The sequence below is a fragment of the Leuresthes tenuis genome, unplaced genomic scaffold, assembly GCF_036924035.1.
Source record: "Leuresthes tenuis unplaced genomic scaffold, fLeuTen1.0.hap1 SCAF_7, whole genome shotgun sequence".
Taxonomy (NCBI): Eukaryota; Metazoa; Chordata; class Actinopteri; order Atheriniformes; family Atherinopsidae; genus Leuresthes; species Leuresthes tenuis.
In genome coordinates this window covers 24,539,271-24,563,462 of record NW_027325361.1, presented here as the reverse complement: position 1 = coordinate 24,563,462, position 24,192 = coordinate 24,539,271, and the positions used below count along the sequence as shown (strand labels likewise).

The window sequence follows — 24,192 nt, the reverse complement described above, 5'->3', positions numbered from 1 at the left end:
CATTTCAAAAGGCTTTCTAGGGGTGAGAGGAGTCTTCCATGTGACTGCCATTTAGTGAAGTTAGCTGTTAGTTCTCTGTGCTCCTGTGATCTAAAGAAAAACTGTGAGTATCATTTTGTCCTCAATTTATGATATCATAAGCTAAAAGCTGCTAAAGTGGTTGATTCATCTGTCTACTCTGCATTGCCCAAAATGGTGTAGATTAGGCTGCTTTTTGGCGAACTGTCGTTGTTTGTTGCTGTTGGATTGAACATTTTAGAGGTGTCAGCCAGGTGTCATAGTTATATTCTTGCATCAGACGTCACACAAAATATTCCTGTGCTTATTTGCAAGTATTGAAAATACACCAACTCACCCAAATGTCTAGAAAACTATCCCTTTTTTTCTCCTTAAGTTCAGACAAGCTCAGCACTGCAAGTGAGGCATTTGTGTGCATATAACTGTTATTAATGCGAGGTTAGAGGTGAAGAAGAAAACCGCAAAGATCCGGCCGGTCTGAATACGCATATTCAAGTACAACTTACAGAATAGCCCGGCGTGTTTTCCTGTAGATATCTTGTGGTTTTGTGTGTGTCTGTGTGTGTGAGCACTGAGCAGGCAGGGGCAGCTCAGATCGTTGAAGAATTCTGGTTTTTGCAAACATCCCTTCTTACTGATAGCTGCACCTTAACTGGTTTGACCTCCCTCCTGGCTCTAACGTTCACACTTCAAACGTTTAATGGCGGCTGCCTGGCAGTTCTTCTCTCTTAACAAGTTTAGGGAAGAGGTAAATGATTTTGCTTGGCTGTGAGGGCTGCAGCTGCTGACTGTAGTGATGGTGTTGGGCGATTATCTAATTACTTTTATCTTTAAATTACACTGGGACTCTATCAACTTTCCGCCTTGCAGTCAGCTCCTCCGTTTGTTTGAGTTTAGCTTTTTCATTTTTTAATTAATATCTTTTTTAAATGTAGGAATCACTCTGTTAAAGGGGAACTCCGGTATTTTTAAACCTAGACCATGAAATACTTTTATCTACTCACTGAGAGCAGTTTTGTGAAAGTCGGTGTCCTTCAGAAGATCCATATAACGAAGTGAACAGGGCAACGACGATGCAGCCTCTAAATAAGGCATTATCTGTCTTCATTTCACCACTACTTTAAGACAAATTAATGAATGAACGCGTACTATTGCTCTGTTAGCTCACAGCTGCTGTGTTGTTGTTATTGGCGGCTATCGGGGGGCTTATAGAGGGCTTTCTACACACTTGTCTACGATGACGTCATCGATGCCCACCGCTGCTGCCTCCAAGTTTTGGGCCTTTCAAGACCTCTGCAGGTGCTCTGTACTCATTGACACCAACATCTTCACAGCAGATCTTTGAATTCCTGAATTGGAGCTACTGAACATCTTGTTCCCGAACATCCTCAGCACCTTATCACACATTTGCTGTTGCGCCCTCAGAGGGTTTTCATCAGGGAACACCCAGCAGGTCTTATAGTTTCAGAGGTGAATAGTCTTTGTCACATGTCCATTTCTGCTGCATCCATTGAGTTCACTTTAAAATATTCCAAATGGTGAGATGTGAGTGGCCATGACGTTCTGCTTATCTGGAAGCACAGCTGGTCATGAAAACTTAAACAAACAACAAGGAATAAGAGATTACGAATGAAATAACCAAAAGACCTGCGGTTGAGTTTATGAGAATTATAAGCAGGTCTCTTACAATTTCATCTGGCTGCTCATGTTCAGGTCCATCTTTTCTGGAACATTTTAGCATCTAAACAGAGGTGCCGAATTTCCTGCTGCTACATTAGTCATATGCAGTGTAGTATGGAAGCGATAAGAGTCATTTTATTATGCCAAATGGACAAAATATGTCATGAGTAGATTTTATTTTTTATTCTTTCATTTTTCTTAAAAGTTAGGAGTTGATTCTGAATCAAAGTTTGATAAATACGCAATTCTTTTGTGAATCGGTTTTATAAACTCTCATCAGTACTAAAAATAACGGGTCCATTTACTTCCAGCCTTGGCTGACTGAGGCCGATGTGATCACTAACGTGAGCAGCTAATGAGTGCAGGGCTGACATGCACTACATCCCATTTTTAAATGACCAGTTCTCCTCACCTTACATGTAAGTGGTTCCAAAAGGATTTCAGGACAAGTTTGCATTAGTCTTTTGACATGAATGAGACTTTAATTAATGCTTTATGACATCTTAGAGAGAATTGTTTTTAAAGCTTTCCAGCTGGAAATGAAAAACACTTGTGTGTTGCCCGTATGTAAAAAAAAAAAAAAAAGAAAAAGGAAAAAAAGGAACCTTTAGAAGAAGATCAAATAAATGTCATCCCCTTTGGGAGAGATGACCATAAGAGATAACAGATCTGAAGCTCTGAGAACCATGTGTGACAGTGAAGCCTTCAGCCACTCTATCACCTCTGACGTGGGTCTTGTTTGGTTCTGCTTGAGCAGAGCAGTGTCGACCATATTGCTCCCAAGATGTTTTAATATGATGCAACATGGCGAGGAAAGTTGGACTATATTCTCAGCTAGCACGCACTGTTGAACTCATGTGAAGTCACCATCGCGTGGTTAAGCCACCTGCACCTATTGATGAGCTTCTGGACAAACGGAGGACTTTCCAGAAGGTTCTGTGAAACCTGTGTCAATACACAACTGTCCGCCAAGCATTTCCAAGTGCTGTTGGCAAAGACCGGGCTGCTCTCACGACATGAAACATGATCTGAAGCTGTTCATTTACAAGATAAATTGGAATAGTCATAAAATTATATGCGGTAATAAATAAGAGGGTTTTTTTTTTTTGAGTGTGCAAACAAATAACTTCAACAAGAATGAGGGTTGGAGGGAGGAGGCAGGGTGGAGGAAAACATGAATAGAAAATTTGATTTATAATGGAAAGATGGAATAGAAATACTTTCTCATGCGTTGAGCATGAAAATGCTGCTGGTGTCATATCGTTCTATGTTTAAACGAAGGGAAAGACCGTAAGCAGCACAAATGTTGATTGTACACACCAGTTCATATATGGCAGAATGTTGCCATTCTAACACAATAGCAGGTAACCTTTCATTGGAATCCACTTAGCTGGAAACTTTGTACCCACTGGCAGACATACCAGAAAAGTCCAGGTTTATCAAGTGCCAAACAGGATGTAGATGGGGTCATTTATATAGAGTACAAATTGACTGGATTCTATCATTACTATAGAATCGCATCCAGTCAATTTGCACTTCATTATAACAGCTGGAAGCAGAAAAATGACATACTGTGACATTTTTCGACCACTCAGGAGTAGCTGTAACAGTTCTGTATGGTGTGCCGTCTAATAGTAGCGTGTGATAGAAAGGTTGAGGGTGATTCTATGCAACAGACTTCACTGTGACAGCTCAGTTCTTCGACTTTGTTACTTCTCTGCGATTTAGGATTTACCTACAAAATACAGTCGTCAGTTTTTGGCATTTTGACAGTTTGTTTAGCAAACAGTGACGGACGTGCACGATGCATGCAGAAAAGATAAAGCTCAGACTGCGAAACCAGTCAAACTTGTTGTAAGTTTAGTTAGAATTGACATTTCTAATAAAGCATGAGAAGACATTGCGGCATGCAGTTCCTTGATGTCCCGGAATGAGGGCTGCTCACACTCTGTCAGACATTAGACTTTAAACATCTGATTTATGAGACTGTAAGTATTCTTTATAATGTTTAACCACAACATGTAGAGTTGATCATTGGTGATAGTACACTACTGGCTTTTCAACCACAGTATTTTGCTGCAAAGAGTTTCTTTGGAGCCACTGCCAGCATGGGTGTTTTTTTCAGAGTTCTTTACGTTGGCAGACACCGATCACAGTGTTCCATCAATCTCTGGTGGTTTCTCCCCTGCCCCTAAAAGGATTTAATCCGTTCTCATTCTGCTTCGCACGTCCTTGATTTCCAGATGCCGGCCTGGCCAGATTGCAGGAGATTGTGTGTTTTCAACAGGAGTTTTCCAAATGAATCTCATTAATCACGCCTTAATTTATTGACAAGAGCAATTACACCGAGGATCTTAACTAAGCTGAGGAGAATGATGCTAAAGTGGAGATTATCTTTCCTTATTAAGGAGAATCACTTTAAGGGTTTGATTACTTTCTGTTTTTGTGTTAAACTCTTGTTTACCTTAGAACTAATGATCCCTTCTTAACAGTTATTATTGTGTACCGCTGAGACTTTCAGAGTGCAGATCAAACGCTGAGATTGCATTTAAACGCATACAGTGCAGCTTCTGTTTCCTCTTGTGGCAACAATTACTTCAGCTTTGGAATTTTTGATGGTTGAAATTGAAATACAAGTTTATTTATTAATAGCTTTGAGCACTATAAATATATGTATATTTGTCAGTATCTGCTCTTGATTTTTCTTCAAGTCGAACTGAATTTTATTCTCTTTCGTAGTTATGCTGGAAAGGTTAAGTCAATGCATAAGTATTCAGTAGATTTCAAAGCTTTGGTAGGGCCCCTCATGTTACTGTTGATTTGGCTGCATGCTGGTAGCCAATATTGTGTTTGAACGTAAATCATTAAGTCGGTTTAAGGTCTTCGGCACTTTGATGGAAGTTCCTCGGAATGCATTGCCTGCATTTATTGTTCTTTTTTCCAATACAAAAAGCGACCCACATGTTCCTGATGATGTTATCCCTTTTATGGATGGACTGTTGTCGATCAGGGATGAGTTGTCACTTAATGTCAGGATTGAAGAATTTGGTTCTTATTATGTAACAGCGAATCTTTTGCGTAGTGCATGCTTCACGTGTTTTTTCATAGAAGCTTTCATTGTCTGGTGAAGTGCAGGATCTTCCCCCTCAGTGTTGCCAGTGAAGTCGAAAGTTCTTTCATTGTCAACTTGTCTTGAGGTAGCTTCTAAAGCCTGTGGCCGTATGTTGTGTTTAGGTCTTTAAAGATTTAGATTTTCGGAATCTCAGTCAAATATGGACTTATTTCAATCAGAAAACCCCAGAATAATAAAATAAGCTTACCTCAGGTGATGTTGCTCCCACTCTTCTTAGAAAAACCCTTTAAGTTTCAAACCTTGATGAAATTTCTAAACAAGCAGCACAACATTGCTGCTTTAATTGTTTGATAGATGGAAGCTGAATTAAAGTGGCCTGTCTCTGAGGTGGTGATGATCTGCATCTGGGTAGTTTTATGGTATTTATCTCTGCTTTAGCTGCCCACAGTTAACCAGATTTGTTTCTTGCGTGTACTTTCCAGCCTTTCTCTCAAAATTACCATCTTGAGAAGATATTGATATTGGTAAGGGCAAAAAAAAAAAAGAAAAAAAAACGCTTTCTCACTTTCTGGAACATCAAAGGGGACTTGCCAAGGAACAGGAACTTCTGGGAATATCTGCCAAAATTCAAACTTCAGACCTTTTTTTTAAATCTGTGTTGAAATGCTGATGTTACCCACATTCATCTAGCAGGGATTTTTTATCCATGTGACTTACAAATGAGGAACACATTGGGGGCACTGTGGGATGTGCACAAGGACTCCTCAGCTTGTAATGGAAAAGCTGGGGACTGAACCAGCAAACTCGAGGTCCGTGTTCCTAAAAAAATACAAATTCCCACCACCACTCTTTTTTTTTTTGACACTCTGTCAAGAGTGAGTGAGATTGAGAATTTCTCTTTGCTGTTTGTCAAGCTGCTGGTTACTGGTAAACAGCAGTAATATTTAACATTGCCACAGAGGTGACACTTCCACACTGTGGAGTGATTGTGTGCCAGAAGTGGCATTTTGTCTGTGCCCCCATCATTTAGGATCAGATCCTACTTAATGATTAATCTTAGATTAGACAGAAGCTGGAGGCTAATGGGACACTTTTCACTGAGTGACTGATACACTTGCTTGGCATGTGGTGACAGATGCAGCCTCTAAAGGCCGTCAAATTACTGAGGCATGTTGGCAAAACACAAGGCTATTAATGATGTGCCAAAACATTGGAAACTGCAAGATACAAATCACCTCAGAATGACAAGGGGATGACGAATTTTGGTTTTACTTTTGAATTCCAACGACGATTAAAGAGCATGTTGTTAGGGTTTAAAGGGCAATAGATGTTCGCAACACTTTGACCTACCTGAAAGCTGTTGATTATTTATTTATTTTTTTTAGATTAAAACTGCATGAACGTGGCCTTTTTACTTTAGAATATTAGTGAGAGGCGAGCTGTGATAAGGAAAGCGCGATAGAAGAGAATGAAATTACTCTATTTCCCTGGCATCCCTGGCATCTTGGGTTTCTTTCGTCTCCTTCTTTTCCTTTTAAAGGGAATTCCGTTCCCTTAAATTAGGCCTGGGATTTTTTTCCTTTTTTTTTTTTGGTCAGATGAAAAAAGTGCTGAGGTGTTTGGCTGAAGCTGAAGTTTCAGGGGATCAATTGTGGAGAGAAATTGGAGGTCTTTGTGCCCCTCTTTGGAAAAGTGCAAACGTAATTGACTGGCAAGTATTCAGCATCAGGTACTACACAATTCAAAACTTTATAGCTACTGTGACTGTGGTGTCAGCAGCAGAAATTTTACCCCATCACTCTTAGAAAGAGCTACGTTAACAGAGCTGCATTTATCAGTCTCCTGTGCATATTTCACACGACCCATTGGCAGGATTAATTGCCAACAAGTCCCCAGTGGTCCAGGAATGCAATTACCTACTGACCCAAATCATTCTCTTGGCCTCAAGTCACCGTCTCTTCTCTGGCAGCGTTACACCTGGGACAGAATCGTCACATAACCTCCCACTAGGCCCCAATGCACCCAGACATCAAGGCTACCATTTTGATATTTCTGTGATAAGCTGGGTGTGCATGCAATGCAGAGACGTGACAGATCACTTGTCACCCGTGAGGCCATTTTGTAGGCTGCAACATTAAGAGATTAAGCAAATATCAGAGTTGCCTTCCGATTTTAGCTCGTGATCTGGGGCTCGTTCATGTTGTATAGTCTTTTTAGGAATAGATGTACTTTGAATTCAGGCTGTTGGAAATGGGGTGACAGTTCTGTTCAAAGCAAAGGCAGACGGCATGTGTTAATAGATAAAGACTTGTTTTCTGTGACAGTGATTTTTCGAGAGAGGCAGGTGTGAGGTATTTAGTCAGTCACTTGATTTGTTTGTGATAAGAATTCTCCATAAACTTCAATAACCAACAAAAGAGAATTTAACACTCTCTGCGGTGCTGACTGTTTTTTTTTTTTTTTTTTTTTTAATGTTATTTATCAATGGAAATACAAACGGCTTTTATACATGTTTTAATGAAGTACAGCTGGCTTAATTAAAAATGACCTAAAAAAAGACCCAAAAAATGTTGATTAAATTTTGCAAACACTGTTTAAAAGTCAGCATCTAATGGTGATGCGGTCTATACGTGCATGGGGGGGATGTTCAAAGATGTAATGGGCAACAAAAACATGAAACAGCAGTACAATGAGAGGAACACTGATGTCATGTTCTTCCACTTCTGCGCCAACAGGTTTTTTTTTTTTATTCTCTCATGATTTGAACAGACTAACCCGTACACTGGCTCTGGACTTTTAAACATGGTGGTTACAACATTTTAGTTGGTTTGGTTTGTCTCCTTAATATTGCCCTTAGCCCTTACTGTAGCACCAGTTTAGAGTTCGGTGGAGAAGTCGATAGACTCGAGGAGTCCCTGTCGCCTGCGGAACAAAACGAACCACAGGCGCTCGCTCAGCATGGAGCCGACGCACATCTGTTCTGGAGTGGGACTACATGTAGTGGTTTCTGTTGATATAAACTTTTAAATCTAATCCAAAGTGCTTGAAAAGAAGCAATAGAAAAGCAAGTTCAAGTTGCAGATGAATACGATTCTACAGAGATATTTTTTCAAATAAAGCCTCCATAATCTTAGATACACTCCACTAATCTGTTCAGATGGCCAGTCTCAAACCAGACTGAAATTTCAGGTGTTTCTTTTTAAGCTTGTTTGGATGTTCAGGTCCAGCAATATGGTGCCATTTTTCCCTAATGGACCTGCATAATATCAAGAGAGTGTTGACAAATGATTTTAGTGTTTTGTTGTTTGTCAGTCCCTCTCAATTTTTTTATCTGGTTTGGTATTTTCTGTAATGCGAATCAGTTGCACTTACTGATTAACTTATGTTGGATTCCAGGCAAGATATATAAAGATAAAATACCAAGGCTTAACTAGATGGAAACCATTTATTCACGGTGCTGATGAAAGCACTCATGCTTAGACTTTAAAGCATTGCTAATGCTATTACAAGTATAATGGAAAAGGTAGCGGGGACTTCCACATGCTGTTGGTCTGTCACAACATACGGAGAAAAGCTTCTTTGTCTAATACATAAGAGGTTAAAGGTTATGCTTTGTGTCTTAGTCAGTTGTCCTAGAATCTGCTTTGTTAGTGGATTATCTAATTGTGGGTATTGTTGCGTGTGTTGTGGATCAGGTCACACTGTGCAGCTACCCTGAGCTTTGACTCATAGCCTTTGCACTAAATATGGCCCCTTTGTCATCTGAGCTCTCTTCTTGCTTTTTGTAGGTTGAAGGTTTGTGGGTCAAAGCTGGTTGTGGTGGGACCTTGCATGTCAGATTTAAGGTCACTTGTGTTCATATCAGTTAGACCCAGTACATCGGAAGCATTTACAGTCCCAACTTTCATTATTTGTTGAAGCATCACATTAAAAGGAAATCCATAAACCAAAGCCCCAGATTCTTTTGTCATTTCTGGGGATTTCCCTTTTTGACCAAGGGCTTTAGTCTTTTTAGGCCTAACTGTTTTATTCTGATGATTTTTAGAATTTTAGATATTAGAGAATTAAACCTTGGATGTTCTTCAGGTTCAGTGGCAACCAGTGTGAAAGCAACCATGTATGTATTTACACAGCTTTTTCTCTATTGTGTTGCTTTTGTGGTACATTAAGTTTATATGACTGTCCGGCTAAGCCTCATGTCTTTATTAGTAATCAGTCAGTGGGTCTACATGATGAGATTAATTCGATTATAGCTATAGTTGGATTATGCTCCTTATTTGAGCAAGGGCAATTATCCGAATATACATGGCGGTGAATAAATGGAATCATTGGCACAAAGCATGTCATACCCCAGTACGATAGGTGGCGCTGTACCTATTTCAACTATCACTAATAGAGCCACTTCCGTTTGACCTCTTCACCACCATCAACAACAACAAGCTCAGGCATTCGAGAAAGATGGCGAACAAAGATTAAGACGAAGCTATGTCCCTCTACATTTCATTTGTTTCTTTTCAACGGCGGCGACAACAACCGTAATATCGTCTCCTTTGACTTCCAGGTCACGACCACGGGAAAAAATCTTGAGCATGCACAGAACTCAAAGTCCAATTCACCACATGCTTCACTGTCTACAAGCACGTTTAGTGCAACTATCAACCAAGTTATCTCGGGGTTTTAATCCAACTGCGAGTAACCCGATCCGGTCCAATTTTTAGCCAAACTAAGGTGTATACATGAACTTAATAACTCAGTCTTATTGTAATTCATTCATTAATCCGATTCTTTACAGTGTCATGTAACCCCACTGTCTAACCAGTCGAAGACAATGGTCAGAGTGCTCTCGGTTTGGAGAGTCGGAAAGGATTCCTTAAAAGACGAGCTAAGCAAACAAGAGACAGGACAATTTTTTCAAACTAAAGCAACTCAAACGAGTTGAACGAATGGTATATTATTGATTTTCCTTTCACCACCTTGCTTTTCTTCAAACCTCTATTTACTCTTTGGCTGCAGTTTCTCAAATGCAGAATGAACGTGTTGCAACAGAGTCTGCAGTCTGTGTAACTGCATATATTTAAAACTACAAGCGTTTTCAACAGAGCTGTTAAGACTTTTTTGAAGTTGCGGTGTTCTCGTGTCACCGGTCCAAGCTCGTGTCATAAGTCCTGTCTGATCTTCTAAATTGAGCCTTCTGATGGCTGCCTACTAAAGGTAGGAGAATAACTACTCATGAGTAGCACAACATCACTTAAAATAAAAAAAAAGAAAGAAAATCCCTTTAATGGGGGTCAGTGGATGAATACTAATGGGGTCGGTCTGCCTCATAATATTCAACTACATTTCTTAGTTGGCTAAGTTGTCATTGGTCAGTTAGTTGGGAGGGTATCTATAAACTGACATTTACTTTTAGCTGATTCTTACATTTTAAAATGAATGAACATAGAAAGTTCCCAAATGCCATACTTCTCCTCTCACTAGCATTACTTCCCAACTGTTGTGCTGCTGCTTCTTCGTTCTTTCTCTCACTGAATCTCAGCCACCACCATGAACTCGGACAAACAAATAAGCTGAGTTTGGATAACTCATGCACCGATGGAAAGCATCTGTCTCTGTGGTTGAAGTAGAGAGGAATTATGCTATTATGCACAGCTGCATGTGGTGTAGTCCGTGTTAAAATGGACAGTCACTCTCCTGGAAGGTGTTAACACTTTTCATGTTGGTGAATGTGTATGTTGATATCTCTGTGATTAGCTGATATTGGCTTTAATCAGTTAAGTTTCTTAACCTGTCAGCTTGGCAAGGGGTTGTTTTGTTTTGTCTAGATTAAGATTTAAATTCTCGCCGAGCTTCGTATGGACAGAAATGAATTAAGTTTACATTCACACAACACATAACTTTATATAACCAAGTTTAGGCCTGAAAATTCCTCTCCAGGAGCCTGTAGATATGCCAGTATGTTGCAAAAGTTCAAAACTGTGTCGAGGTTTCAGCTTCATGTTGACTTCCATTTCTTTGCTGGAGTTTTTGGTAAATGTAGTTTAAACATGGTGAATGTAGAGGGTTGAAGTTGATCTTCCGCCTATAAATCTCTGAGGAGCTCGTAAAAGAGGCAAAATGTGCCTCGTGTGTGATGGCAAGCGGGCACCGCGGAAAAACATGATGAGTCAGCTACTTTTGCGATGCCCGCTTGATGTGTGTAGATACACACCAGTGTGGGGCTGAGTCATTTTGTCTGGCATGTGTGAGTTACAAAAGAGGAACAGTGGCGGGATAACGGGGATGTCTTTTTTGCACTGATAAGCCACAAATGAGCATACAGGTATTATCAGGTGACCACGCTGGAATATCAGTCTGCAAACAAAACGAACGGGTAAGAGGTGACATGGGAATGGCCGAGGCAATGTTAAACTGGCCATACAGGTGGAGGGCTCGGGTTAAACTTAGTGGAGGCAGCTGGTGGGCAGGACTGTGGAAATTTGGAAAAAAGTTGGAGGGCAAAAGTATTTTACCAACACGCCTGCAAACAAATGGCTTAAACAATATGAGGTTGGCTCCTGTCTGACATCAGTGGCTAATATGAGCAGGTTTTATACTCTAATGGGAGGTTTCTTGTGTCTTTTGTCGGCAAATCAGATTATCTCATTGAACCAGGTAAGGCCAGTATAGCTCTCTGCAGATTTACAACTGAGGCGTCTTTGAAAGGGCTGTAACATAAACATGTCATAAATTCTGTGAACATTAGCCCGCTAATGTTGATAAAGTCCGGCAGCTATAAATCCTCTAAAAACTCATCTTTTTTGCTCCAAATTGTACATCCAGCAGTTTTTGCCTGGAGAAAAAAAGGCCTCTCATGCCTTAAAAAAATTGCTTGTCTTCCTCATTCGATATATTAGGATCTATAGAAATGTTAATCTGGCCCCACCCACATATCGACCTTCCCTGTTTCTTCTGAACGATGACCAGTTCTAACATTAGTGGAATTCAGCTACACATCTATACACCATTGTGTTAATATTATATGTTTAATAAAGCCCAGTTAGCTCAGCTATACATCTATAAACCAGAGAGAAATTCTCGAGGAAGCTGAGGAAATTATACAGGATATATGCATGTGGAAGTAAATTGCAAGTGAGCTTCTGGTTAAATTGTGGCCTGGCCAAGAGTACGTCCTGCCAGTTCCTGGCCCTATTTAGCCTGACGCTCCCAGAGTTAGTGGCTTCCAGTTATCTCGCAATTGACCCGGAGGGAGTGAGCGAGCTTCTCGCCGCCTCTCACATCTCACTAAGTGCTACAGCTCCCCTCCTGTCCTTGCCTGTGCTGCCACCCTACCTGTGCTAACTTGGCCTCGGCTTTCTTGCTTCTCATTTCATGTGTTCCTCATGGTGCATACAAATTTGTTGTACATCCCTATGATGCAAGTAGTCAGTTTGGCTGGTTCTTGTTCCTCCAAATGGTCTATGTAGAACATACAGGCTTGTTGACAACTTGAACTGTAATTTTACAGTTTTTTTTTTTTTGTATCCTCATTAAAGAGCCAAAGCGAGGTTGAAAATGATAATTACAAGATTCCCGTGAGAGTAGTCTGCTGGATGAACCAGTGTATTGGCTCAAAAAGCCGATATTGATATTGAAAGTCACCCGACTGTTTGTTAGCTGTGCTCTTGTCCAGATAAAGCTCTGATGAATAGGCAGAAGTTCAGTTATACGGTAGATGAACCTGCTGAATGCATTCCCTGCATTTGTGTATTCTAGTGAGCCCAGTGTGAGTGATTGTGTCTATGCAGTTCACAAAAGGATAACTCGGACTAATTTAATCTGAGCATGTCTTTCACTTTGTTGCGGCGCTGCAAAGAAGCGGCTATAAATATCTCATAAAGCCCAGGAAGAGGGCGAAGGTATTTACAGACATATGCATTTTTCATGGGTTTGGTTGCATTTTCAGTCTCCAAACATTAAAGCCCAATCAAACTGTTCTGTGTGGGAGCACTTAGAAAGCATGTGTCCAGGAAATGGACCCAGTTGCAGATCTGGATGACAAGAATGTTTAAGCTGTTATTTAGTAAAAAAAAAAAAAACACCCACAAGTTTTCACATAAGTTATTACTCAGAATATTACAGAACGCAGTGTGAAGTTTAGTTGAAAGAACACTTGATATTCGTCTCTTTCAATCCAAACCATCATAACCTGATGGGGAAAAAAAAAGACCCTTTCACAACCTAAATGACTTTTCTTTGACAGATTGGGGTTCTTTAGAATTGTGTTAATGGTCTAATATTCTTGGATGATCAAATGTGTTTGATAGCAAATTACTCTATCTGAACATTTAATGGCTTTGATTATGTCATCATTTTGTTCATCTTTTTTCTTTTGGTCTATGAGAGTAAAAAAAGGTTTCATCCTAAGTTATCATAATGGAGTTAATAATAAATGAAATTGCCTCCTTTTATTTTACACTCAGAAAAATAAATCTGAACATTTCAAAGGAGGTTCAGGTTAGATTGTGGTAGTCTGTACCGCAGGGGCGAAGTGTGTTCGGAATTGGCACATGCTATAATTTAGTACACCTAAATTAGCAGTACTAAAATAATTTAATGGGTTTGGCTACTTATGTTATCTTTTTAATTTAGTTTGACAGTTGCATCGCAGCTTAGTGATGCCAGAGGTTCAAACAGCAGAGGAGCAGAATTAGGTGACAACAGTGAGTGAGTTGAGATGTTATAGTTCCAGTTTGAAGGGACATGGACAGGTGCTGCAAAACCTTCAGGAGCCTAGATAATGCAGTCTGCCTCTGTCTCTCACCAGCTTCTATTATTGTCACAGTTTGAGGCTGTAATTCACTGCTCAAAGACAAATGAGTGTTGCTCTAAAACTCTCAGTGCCTGATGACACTTATCAAAAGCCACACTTCTTCTGAGTCATATCTTAGACAAGTTTACAGATCGAGTGTGACTGACGGTGGTCAGAAATAACTGTGAAGAACAAAAGGTGTTTCTCAACTTCAGAACGTGTCTGAGAATGATAAAGTTTATGTTTTCCTTTGTATCAAACTAATTCACTGATGGTATCTCTAAATTGATGAGTAAGCCAGAACTAATGATAGCCAGTTTGACATGTTTTGATTATGCCAGTTTCACTGAAGTTATCTTGTAAAGGCTCAAAAAGGTTGAATAGGAGGCCAAACTGTATGACTGAACTCATCGTTCTCCACCATGCTAATGGTAGCATGCGCCAAAATTGATGTCACGATAGCTGCCGCCCGGGTGCTTTGGTGACGTTTCAACCGGTGACGCACCTTTCACAGGGCACATGTGGAAAAACAGGAAGAGTCTGTCTCTACGGGCATCTGTTCGACCCATCAAAACCCAAGAAGGTACAACTGTTGTAGATGTTCCAAAAATAGCTGAAAAGTGAATCAGAGAAGTTGAAACGGTGTTGTTTTTCCTCAGTAGTGACACCTACTGTTAAGGAGGAAGACTGTGGTGAGTCCAGTGCGCCTGAAGGGCCTGATATTGTAATTTTGTGATATTATGATGTTGTGATACTGATATTGTGCTGTGTTGACGTCTTCTTTGGCTTGTGCCATGACCTGGTCATAACTGAAGTTTAAACCTGCTAAAACATTAAAGGAGCTCAAAAATAGAAAGGGTTATTTTAGAAACAGACCATTGTATTTAATTGTGTCATGGATAGATTGAGCATTGCATATATTGTTTCACTACATCTGATTTTTAGCACCCATTGCAAGACACATGTGGTACCTGCACTTCTCATCAGAACTGCTGTTGATGTGTGAATGTTTTTTTAAATTTTTATTATTATTTAAAATTATGCAAGCATTTTTTCCCCTCAGGACTGTTTAGGAGAGCAGATGTTTTCTCTGAGCTAATGGCTAAAAAAATTCTCCACATATGCAAGATACTGGAGGTATTATAGTGCTGTTGTCAGTTTGGTTTGGCAGCTTGTTATTGTGTTTGTAAGACAAAGCTGTGATAGTTACTGTTTAGTTGATTATTAGCACTTATACGTGCATTGTTAATTTTTTCTCTCTCTTTGTTTTGCAAAACAGAGGTTTTGATGTAAAGTTTGAAAGTGACGTTGTCTTAGTTACAGGGCCACATTGGCACAGCTGCTGTTTGCATACCACTGTTGAACAGGTATGGAGCTACAGAGCTGGTACCAACATTACACTGCTTAAAAGCCACTTGCTTTGTCAGGGTTTTCCATATGACATCTCCCTCTGACGTATTTCAGCATGTAGCATAACGCACCCCCTCCTGTGTGTATGTATATGTATATACACTTATTTTTTGCCAACTCATTTTCAGTAAATGTGAATGTGGCACTTGATGGTTTGTGTTAGTTTCCAGCAGAGTGAATGTGAGTAACTGCCAGTTTTTAAGGCTAAGGGCTGATTAAAAATTAGCTCTCAGTAAATCTGCCTTGGGTAAATAAAGGTCTGAATAAAGTTTCCAAACCAGTTGGCAGTGGCACACAACTTACGCTAATTTCAACACAAGCAAACAGGAAGTGAGGGAAAGAGAAATAACATGTTAACAACAGAGGTGATGGTGGTAGTGGGGAGAGGAAACGTAAGCGGTGAATGCTGTTCTCTGTTTTGCATGATCAGGAAAATGAAAATGCTCATATAGGGAAGGACAGTTAGTATTTTAAAAAATCTAAATCCATTTTCCTTCTTTGTCTTCATGCCACAGGAAAAGACTGAAAGGCTCATCGACAATTTAGTGGATGAATAGAAGGCTTTGCAATGATAATGACCAAAGGAAATAGTGCAGTTTAATGGACAAATTTGGGTAAAATGACCCTTTAATAACTCTCCAAAACATGAGTCTTAGTAACCACTAACTGGCCACTTAGTCTGAACTCTGCAGCGTAACTGAACTGTCTTTGCTCCCAAGACCATGCTTTGTAACCACAGTTACACAACACCGTTTAAAAAAAAAAAAAAAAGACAGATGAAACCCAGAGTGACAATGCCACACCAGTCAGACTTACCTTCCTTTGATTTTCACACTTTAAGATCAGAAGAAGCTATGTTCTCAAACTACGTCACAAAGCAACAAACTCTCATTAGAAATGCGACTGCTCTGCTTCTTCATACAAGGAACTCCACACATATCAGAAAACCCACAAACAAATCCTGCAGACAAGTGAAGCCATATGTGCTGACAGTGTCATTTATTCAATTGAACCTGCATCAAGATGTGCTAACAAAAAAAAGCAGCAAACACATCAGTAGCAAAGATATCTTAACCAAGATATGCAGTTTTAGCTTAAAAAACACGCCACTTCACTAGGGAAGTATTAGGAAAGTTAATCCGCCGAAATAAACAACCGAACTTAAACACAAACAAACAGTAATAAACAAAGATGTGTGGCCGATAGCTTGATTCTTAGGTAGAGTGAGGAACTATAGTGGAGAACAAATGTTACAGTTGGGCCCTGTGTGTGACACTCATGAGCTTTCTGTGCCACCTACTGCAGTGCAGATATATAACTCAGAGTGTCTTCAGTCAGAGGCTTCTTCAGCTCAGCTGCAGTAAGGAGCAGAAGAAAAGCTCATTCCTAAATGCCAATACATAGCATGATGTCAAATCTGACAACTAGAATTTTCAGTTAAAAGATTGGTATTGAAAGTCGCCCCTGCATCATGACAAAATCAGACCAACAGCTTTATTTCAAACCCCTTTTAAAAGAAAAAATACGAGTGCTGAGAGCCCGACCCTTCATATCTTAAAAACATCCACAACTTTGTGGAATAGAAAGCTCCAAATAGTCTTAAGCAGCCTTTATTTCACTTCCTGGTGTCATAGTAGGTATGCTCGTGGTTACACCTTGAGCCTTAGCTGAGCCCCATAACGCCTCCCCCAAATTTTTATACAACCTGCCTGCTGACTGCCGTTTGTTTTTCACAGTTCATCTGTATTATTCATTTAGCACATCTGGACTCCCAAATGACCGAAGTAATGTTTCTGTGTTAATGTCAGTTACAGAAGAGTATCTCTGATTGACGTCCCACTCGTAAAATAAAAAAAAAAACACTTTTTATGAGCTAAACACATATAAATGAGTAACTGCGACTGCATCAGGATCAAAGTACACGAGAAGCGGCCAAAATAGTGCTTGATCTACATCATAGGATAGTATCCCAAGTGCCCAGCCGCTGGTAACTTTTTCTCTGTGCCTGGCCGTGTGCTGTGCTTGAAGAAAGCAATATGTCTGAAAATCTAGAGCATATGCTAGAAAAAGCTACTGTTTATGTGTTCCTTCATTTTAAGATGGCACAAAGAAAGTGTAGTGAAGTTGAGCAAAGACCTAGTTGTGAGTTGCACGTCCTCAAAACATTGTTTTATACTGGGGGGGTAACAATCCCAAACTGGCGCCCACCAGTAATTATGATGCAAGTACAAAGACATTTTTGCCATTCCAAAGGGAGTACGGCAGTGTAGGTGTTATAATTCGTATTCCTTCCTGCTTCCTCGACTTAGAAGTTCAGATTTAGAAAAATAGCCTCCCCCTCCCTCAAAAGAGAAGAAAAAACAAGAACTGTCACATTGAGTGACACCAATCGTATGTAGCATCTGTGTTCCCACTACTGCTCCCTGTAGTATATGCCACACTGTGGCAACGTGGGAAACTGACACTGTCAATTTATCAGAACAAAAGCTTTCCTCAGCACAAGGAATACACATCTTTGGGCCCTGGAGACAGAAATCATTCCACCCCCACCCTTACCTGCATCTAAACAGAATGTAGGACATTCACAACACCAGAAATAGAAATTTCACTCGCAATTATCATTTTTTGAATTTATCCCCTGCAGTCAAAAGTTAGTGTTTGACTTTAGGAGTTAGAACTGCACTTTAATGCTAACTTTCTTAAAGTAAACAGCTGAATGAAAGGCGATGATGATGGAGCCAGACAGCTGCTGCAAACCAACATTGAAGCATTTCTGTTAATTGATTGAGATAGTTGTTTCTTGAAATGATTATCCGTTTAGGAATGTTTTTTTTTATTCATGAAATGTATGTTGTGCTTTTTTTTCCCTTCAGGTGTGTAATCCTGTAGTCACCGGTGGCAACATTTGGGTAAGTGCTTTTACCACTATCTTCCTTTTCAAACCACACACACATCTATAATATATATATATCAACAGTTTAAATTACTCATCAAAAGTTGGCAGGAGGACAGGAGGTTAAGTCAGTGGTCCTGTGATGCACTTTTGATTTAGTCATTTAGCCTTGGTTATGAGAGAAACAGATAATGTGGATGGGGGAAACCGTTTCTTTGTCCTGCTACTTTCTCCTTGTCTCAGCTTGAACTGAACGTTCCACTGTGTGTTGAGTTTTCCTCCACCTTAGGAACAGGTTTGTGTGTCGTCCTTCAGCTCATTATCACTGCACCAATCTAAGATGAGGCGCACATGTGTTGCACATGTTAGATTATCCAGATACACACGGTGATTTTGTTGCACAGGTCGTATTAACCTAATGTTGGCGTTACCCACAAAACCACATCCATTGATTTATTTTTTATTTTTTATTTTCTAAAGCAGAAATAAACACACCCACAAGCACCTATTTTATAATATGCTTTGCCTTTTGATATCTACACAACAGAGAAAACGGAATCATAATAGAAATTGGTAACAAAGAATAACTGAGCTTCTCCCACACGTGGAAATATGCTGTATTTTGTTACATCTTTTCTCAGTGGAGAGCTGACTTTTCATCTCGCTGCTCTATACAGATTGTAAAGAAGACCTGAACATTTCTTTATGGAATAATGTTGTAAAGTCTGGATGTGAAAGCTTGACAATTACAGTAGTTTGAATTCTAAAAAAAGATGGATGAAACTAGATTGTGCAGAATTTCTTAAATCTGTTTGAAAGACATTTGTACCAGTTACCTTGAATCCCATCATGGATGCTTTAGTTTGCATTTGATGAATCGGTTCATGCTTACAGATGGGACAGCGGATGAAGGTGAAGGAGGCCGACTGAAAGCTAAACATTGGCGGTGTGTGCCACTGCTTAAATGCTCTGAGCCCTGACAGATTGATACTAAATTTTCTTCAAAGTAATGTGGGCACTTGTGGGCAGGTATAAGACCATATGTACTGTTAATTGGAAAAAGCAGTTGACTTAGAGCTTATAATAATAGAGCTGTTGACAATGGAAATACAAGCAAGACCACTAAAAATAAATGTAGCTTACCTGTTAGTAATAATAAATAAATGAAGTGTTTTGTTAAGCTTTCAGTCTTTCCCTCTTCATTAGAACAGCCAGATCCAGCCTGCTCTGATAACACTCTGATAACATGTGTGTTCTTCAGTATAAATGATTAAACATACGATGCAATCATTTTTGATTGTGATGGAAACGTGCAAATGCCATAATGGTTTTTGGACCTAAGGTATACGTGTTTGATCACCTACACTCACGGTTTCGCCACGTGCTTTATATGTATAAAACATGGAATTCATGAAATATTCAGCAATTTCAGTATGATACATATTTAACACAAATGAAAAAGGCAGGCATTCATTTTGGCTTTAGGTAAGCTCTGAGGTGCCTGTGCTTAGCAAAGCATGCACTGTTGTTAAATGCCAAAATCTGATGTATTTTTGAAACAGATGGTAAGGTGCTCATATGGGAACCTGAGCTCTTCTTCACTGAGTATGAAAATGTTGAACAGGTGGTCGAAGAAGCTTCATTCCCTTCTGTAGCTATTATTAACTCCCTTTTGGTCCTCAAGTAATGATAATAATACAGCTATTTGTGCCCTCGTCTGTACTACGCAGACAAAAGAACTGCCCTCTTCTTTGTTTTTAGAAAATGGACAAAACTGTATCATTTTGATGTTAAAAGGATGTATAAATTGTTTAATTTGCTTGGGGGGAAGAACGTATGTGTAGTGTAGCAATAGTTGGCTCTTGAAATATTGATTTGGTCATGTTTTATGGACAACAGCAGCTCTTTAAAGTGGGATTTTAGGTACATGATAAAAAGTTTTTTAAATGCACGCAGCTGTTTATTTTCCATATCATGTAAATGTATGGAAAATAACTGCAGCAATCCTTTACAACGATCCCATTTTTAAGTTGATGTTTTCTTCAAATTTACTGTTTTTTTCTATAGTATTGCCATGGAAACGAGTGGCTTGCATTTGCAGCGTGTGAAAGGGGCATCGTTGATGTTTCATCTTTTACATACAAAAAGAGCAGAGTGATCTTTTCAAGGTTTCTACTTCTCGTTTTGATGTTTTATTTGCTTCATAATCCTGACTTTGCCAACCCGATTGCTAATATTTCAGAGTAGAACGAATCAGTGTGTCTGGTGTTTTTGATTTAAATGCTACGCTTGTGTGTCCCTGTCAGGTCATAGAAGAATTCTGTGTTTACTTTCAAAAGGACAGAGATTTAAAGTTTTATGGAAGTGTCATTTCACAGAAGAAGATCTGTGCTGTTAGGTGTTAGAAAAATTGGCAACTCCGCTACAGTGTGTTGGACATGTCAGTGTTAGTTGAAAGGGACACTGCATAAAACGTTCTATAATGTAAAACACCCCAAAGAGCCCCATCTCGCTGTTGTTTTTGTTAGCCAGCATTAAAACATCACTGTTGCACAGAAGTAGAATGATATTCAAATTGAACTTGCCAGGGGTGGTTCTTGGTTTCTGAAACTGTTTGTTTGGATTCCTGGCTCACAGTTCATCTGTTTAGGCCAGATTCTTGAAGCACACATCAAATCGACGGATGAGTAGCGAGGCTGGCTGCCAGCTGAATTTCAAGAACAGTTTCGCTTCTCAGCAGAATTCCAAATGCTTAACTCTTTGTTGGGAATGAAAAGTGCTGCAGCCAAAGTTTTTCCTTGACGCATCTCTGAGTGCAGAAACTTTATGTAAATGGACAAATGTTTCAGTTTTTGCTGGACTGCAAAAGTGGAAATTATGTCATGGCTTCTTCAGCATGAAATTTTGTGGTATGCATTCAATAGTCATGCATTCCAGTCCAACCTAATACCATCCCACTGTATGCAAGGTAATTACAGCATCTCACTGGAAGCTTAAATTCACACTTCTCTGGCATTTTCTTCAGAGCTTTTCAACCCGATTAATCTTGACTGAGCATTCATTTGGAGTTAGAACAGCTTTCATACAGTTACTGAAATATTTAGCAATAATGCATGCACGATGCTGTCTCAAGTCTTCGCTTTACTCCTCATATCCAAGTAACTTTTGGGATCATAGGCTATCTTCAGTTTTTTATTTTATTCAATGTCTCACAGTTTTAATGTAAAACTTGAAAAGTGTTACTGTGTGTTTGAACTTTTCTATCTGTGTGGTGCCTTTGCCTCCTTTTTAAAAGGCAGAAAATCAATGTGAGTTGAGAGGTCGGTGTGTAAAGATGCATCAAACAGGTACCCATAGCTTAAAGGGGTAGTTGGCGGTTTTTTGAGTTGGGGTTGTGTGACATACTCATGAGCAGGTCGTTCCTCACCTGCAGGAGGCAGCAGTCAGATCTCTCTCAGTTCGGAGAATCGGGGAGGAACTCCTATCTGAGAGCTGAGCTAACGAAACAAACCAAACAACTGGTATCTAAAAAATATCACAGCGGTTCAACAAACGCTACATTGTAGATTTTTTTCGCAACGGGTGTTGTTTACTTTGTCACTGTTTTCTGAACAGAACAACAAGTGTCAGTGCGCGCACAGCGGCTGCACAGCTAATCCTTAAAAACAGATATTTTTGTTATCTCTGCTTTTATGGATCACTCCTCAGTTCCACCCACCTGTTCAAATACAGTAACTTCTGATTCTGAAAAGGCTAATAAGCCTACGGCCCGATACATCAGATTTTACATGGTATTTCCCAGTGGATGACATCACGGCATCTCAAAGCTTCAGCCCTATGAGCTGCGTAGTCTGTGGTACAAACAAAGTTAGGGCAACTTTACACCAGCAGGAATCTGTTAATATGGGAACTGAAAAGAGAAATTTTAGCGCACATCCAACGCTGACTGAACGCCTCGAGTGGTCAGGCTCAGGGAAGCAGTTCTCAGACAGCTAAAACATCTGGTGGTCATCATATTTCTTATCAGTTTGTGAAAGGTCTGGACTGCAGGCAGATTATTCTACTACAGAGCCATGTTGTGGTAGCAGTCTCTTGATCCATACCTTTCAGCATTGATGGTACCTTTCCAGAGGTGGATGTTGTCAGTTCCATTGGTACCACCAAGCCATCAGAGATCGAGGCCTTTGATATGAGAGCTGAAAATCATCCAGCTGCTCCCTCTCCTCTTTCTACGGAGAATGTGGCATCCATAACTTCCAAATAGCATCTCAGATGTCCATCTTTGCTGGACTCTGCCTCTCTAAGGTGCTCTTTTAATACCCACTCCTGTTGCTGACCTGCTGGTATAGACCCGATTAGCCGCAGCTTGTTGATCAAGCTGTTTCTTTTTAGCACCACTTACTTGTCCAGGCCTTTATTGGCCCGTCCCAACTTTATGGAGATGTGTTGCTGCCACGATGAGTTGATATTTTTCTTCAAACTTTAAATTGACTCACAGTCAACATCCGATATGTTGTGTTGTCTGTGTTCTGTTGGGAAAAAAAGTATTGGGACGTGAGATTTGAAGGTTTTTGTTTACATTTTACACCTTTTTGTTTCAACCTTTTTTTTTTTTTTCCAGAACTGGAGATGTAGATTAATTTGTGAAATTCATGTGCTGTAGTTTTATTAAACTGGTATTCAAACTTTTTTGTCCTTTCATTATTAGACTCAGTAGTAGCTCATGTGATGAACTATGTACGGTTCTTCCTGGCAGATTCAGAGCGCAGACGGGGTGAATCAATGCTGCTCTGTCAGATGGGAGAGCCCACATGTCTCACATTGCAATGGAATATAGTGGTGTATCAAACTGGCATACGATAGAGCAATCGTAGCCTTTGTCAACGGCTCTGCAGATGAGTTTTATGGTTGCCATCACGCTGCGTGTTTACACAGTGAGGATGAAGGGCTATTCTTAAACAATTACTGCAGCCTTCAGTGAGAAACTGGAGCACAGAATGGGACTCAATAGAGCTGAGATCACCTTCGACAAGGAAAGTGAAGAGCAGAAAACAAGTAAATAAGACATGCTTAAGAGGGAAAGATTAGATTAAAACAACCCCAGCGTGATTAAGAGCGCTGACATAGATACCCTTGGGTGGATTTTTCAGCAGACCAGCGAGTGGTTTTGGATTAGTTTTAAGCAGCAGGAAGAAATAAACAGCAGTATCCATCAGTCAATTAAGAATAAAGCCTTCCAAAAACAACTCGTTTAACTTTGCTTTTCAATTAATCTTCTTTGGCTGTCACTTAGGGTTATAGTGCTGCAGAGTGAGCAGTGGAGAAGTGAAAGATTAAGTCAGAGTCCAAACAACTGGGCACAAGGACTGAGGCGTTTAAATCAGGCCTGCGCATGCTGCACAGATGCTTCTGGGCAAGCGGGACTTCAGAACTTTGTTTTTCTCAGGAGTTAGAAAAACATCTGATTTATTTTACCAAGTGATGAATCATGACTTTAATGTGTCCAATTTTTAGATTTACACAATCACCTACAATCGTTTGCTTTCTGAAATCTTTCAGGAACATGTAAACTTTAAAAAAAAAAAAAACATCTTTGACTAAAAGTGACAAATTTATGAGCTGTCTTCATCCGTTGTGGTTTAAAATGTCAGCGATGTTCTGTGGAACTTAGGTAACAAACTTCTCAACCTCAGACATTTCACGTACAAAGAATGGCTCAACACAGGCAACACTGATGGATGTTCTCTTCAGAATTCTTTGCTTTAGTTAACAGACTGAGGAGTTTCTTTTCTTTTCCTGAGCTATTTTCATTTCATCGATTTATTTTTGTTCATTTCCAGTTTTAAAAACATCTCCAAATCCAGTCAGTTGCGGCTCAAAAGGTGATTAACCACTATCGATATGGATGAGAGACTCGTTTATTCAAAATCTGAGAATATGTATATTCAGTAATACCCACAATTCACAGCCCAGGAGCCCAAAAGGACAGCCTAAGACTGCATACCTCAGTCCACACTGAGTGACACAATTACTTTGCCACAGCTAACTTTTTGTCTCGATCCAAATCCATCCATAACCTTTTGAGTGACTCGTTAGGGAACAGACACACAAAGGAAACGCACCACCTGCACAGCCACCTTTGCACACCTCACAGAGCAAGATGACATAAACAAAGGAGAAAAAAGCGTTCATGGAATCAGTCACAAGCTCTTTCTTACTGAGACTTTTCTTAATACTCTCCCGCATGTGTGAGAAACGTACAGCGAGCTTAGCCACTGGTATTGTGTGCTTTAAAGAAAACATGATGAAACTCTCGCTTCGTGTGACATG

At 39.8% G+C, this 24,192-nt stretch overlaps 2 protein-coding genes across 3 annotated transcripts in view; one reads left to right on the top strand and one right to left on the bottom strand.

Annotated features, from left to right (window-relative positions):
• Positions 1-24,192, top strand: part of lpp (LIM domain containing preferred translocation partner in lipoma) — a 159,498-nt gene that overhangs the window by 11,994 nt on the left and 123,312 nt on the right. The window contains exons 1-2 of one of the 2 annotated variants that reach the window (XM_072390142.1): positions 20-103; positions 17,843-17,878. The gene's annotated coding sequence lies outside the window, so the exon portion shown is untranslated. Of the gene's footprint in view, positions 1-19; positions 104-17,842; positions 17,879-24,192 lie in introns of those variants that run through there. The other variant, XM_072390141.1, reaches the window with a different exon arrangement.
• LOC140312341 (allantoinase, mitochondrial) overlaps positions 1-24,192 on the bottom strand; it is a 505,108-nt gene that overhangs the window by 433,659 nt on the left and 47,257 nt on the right. The window lies entirely within an intron of this gene.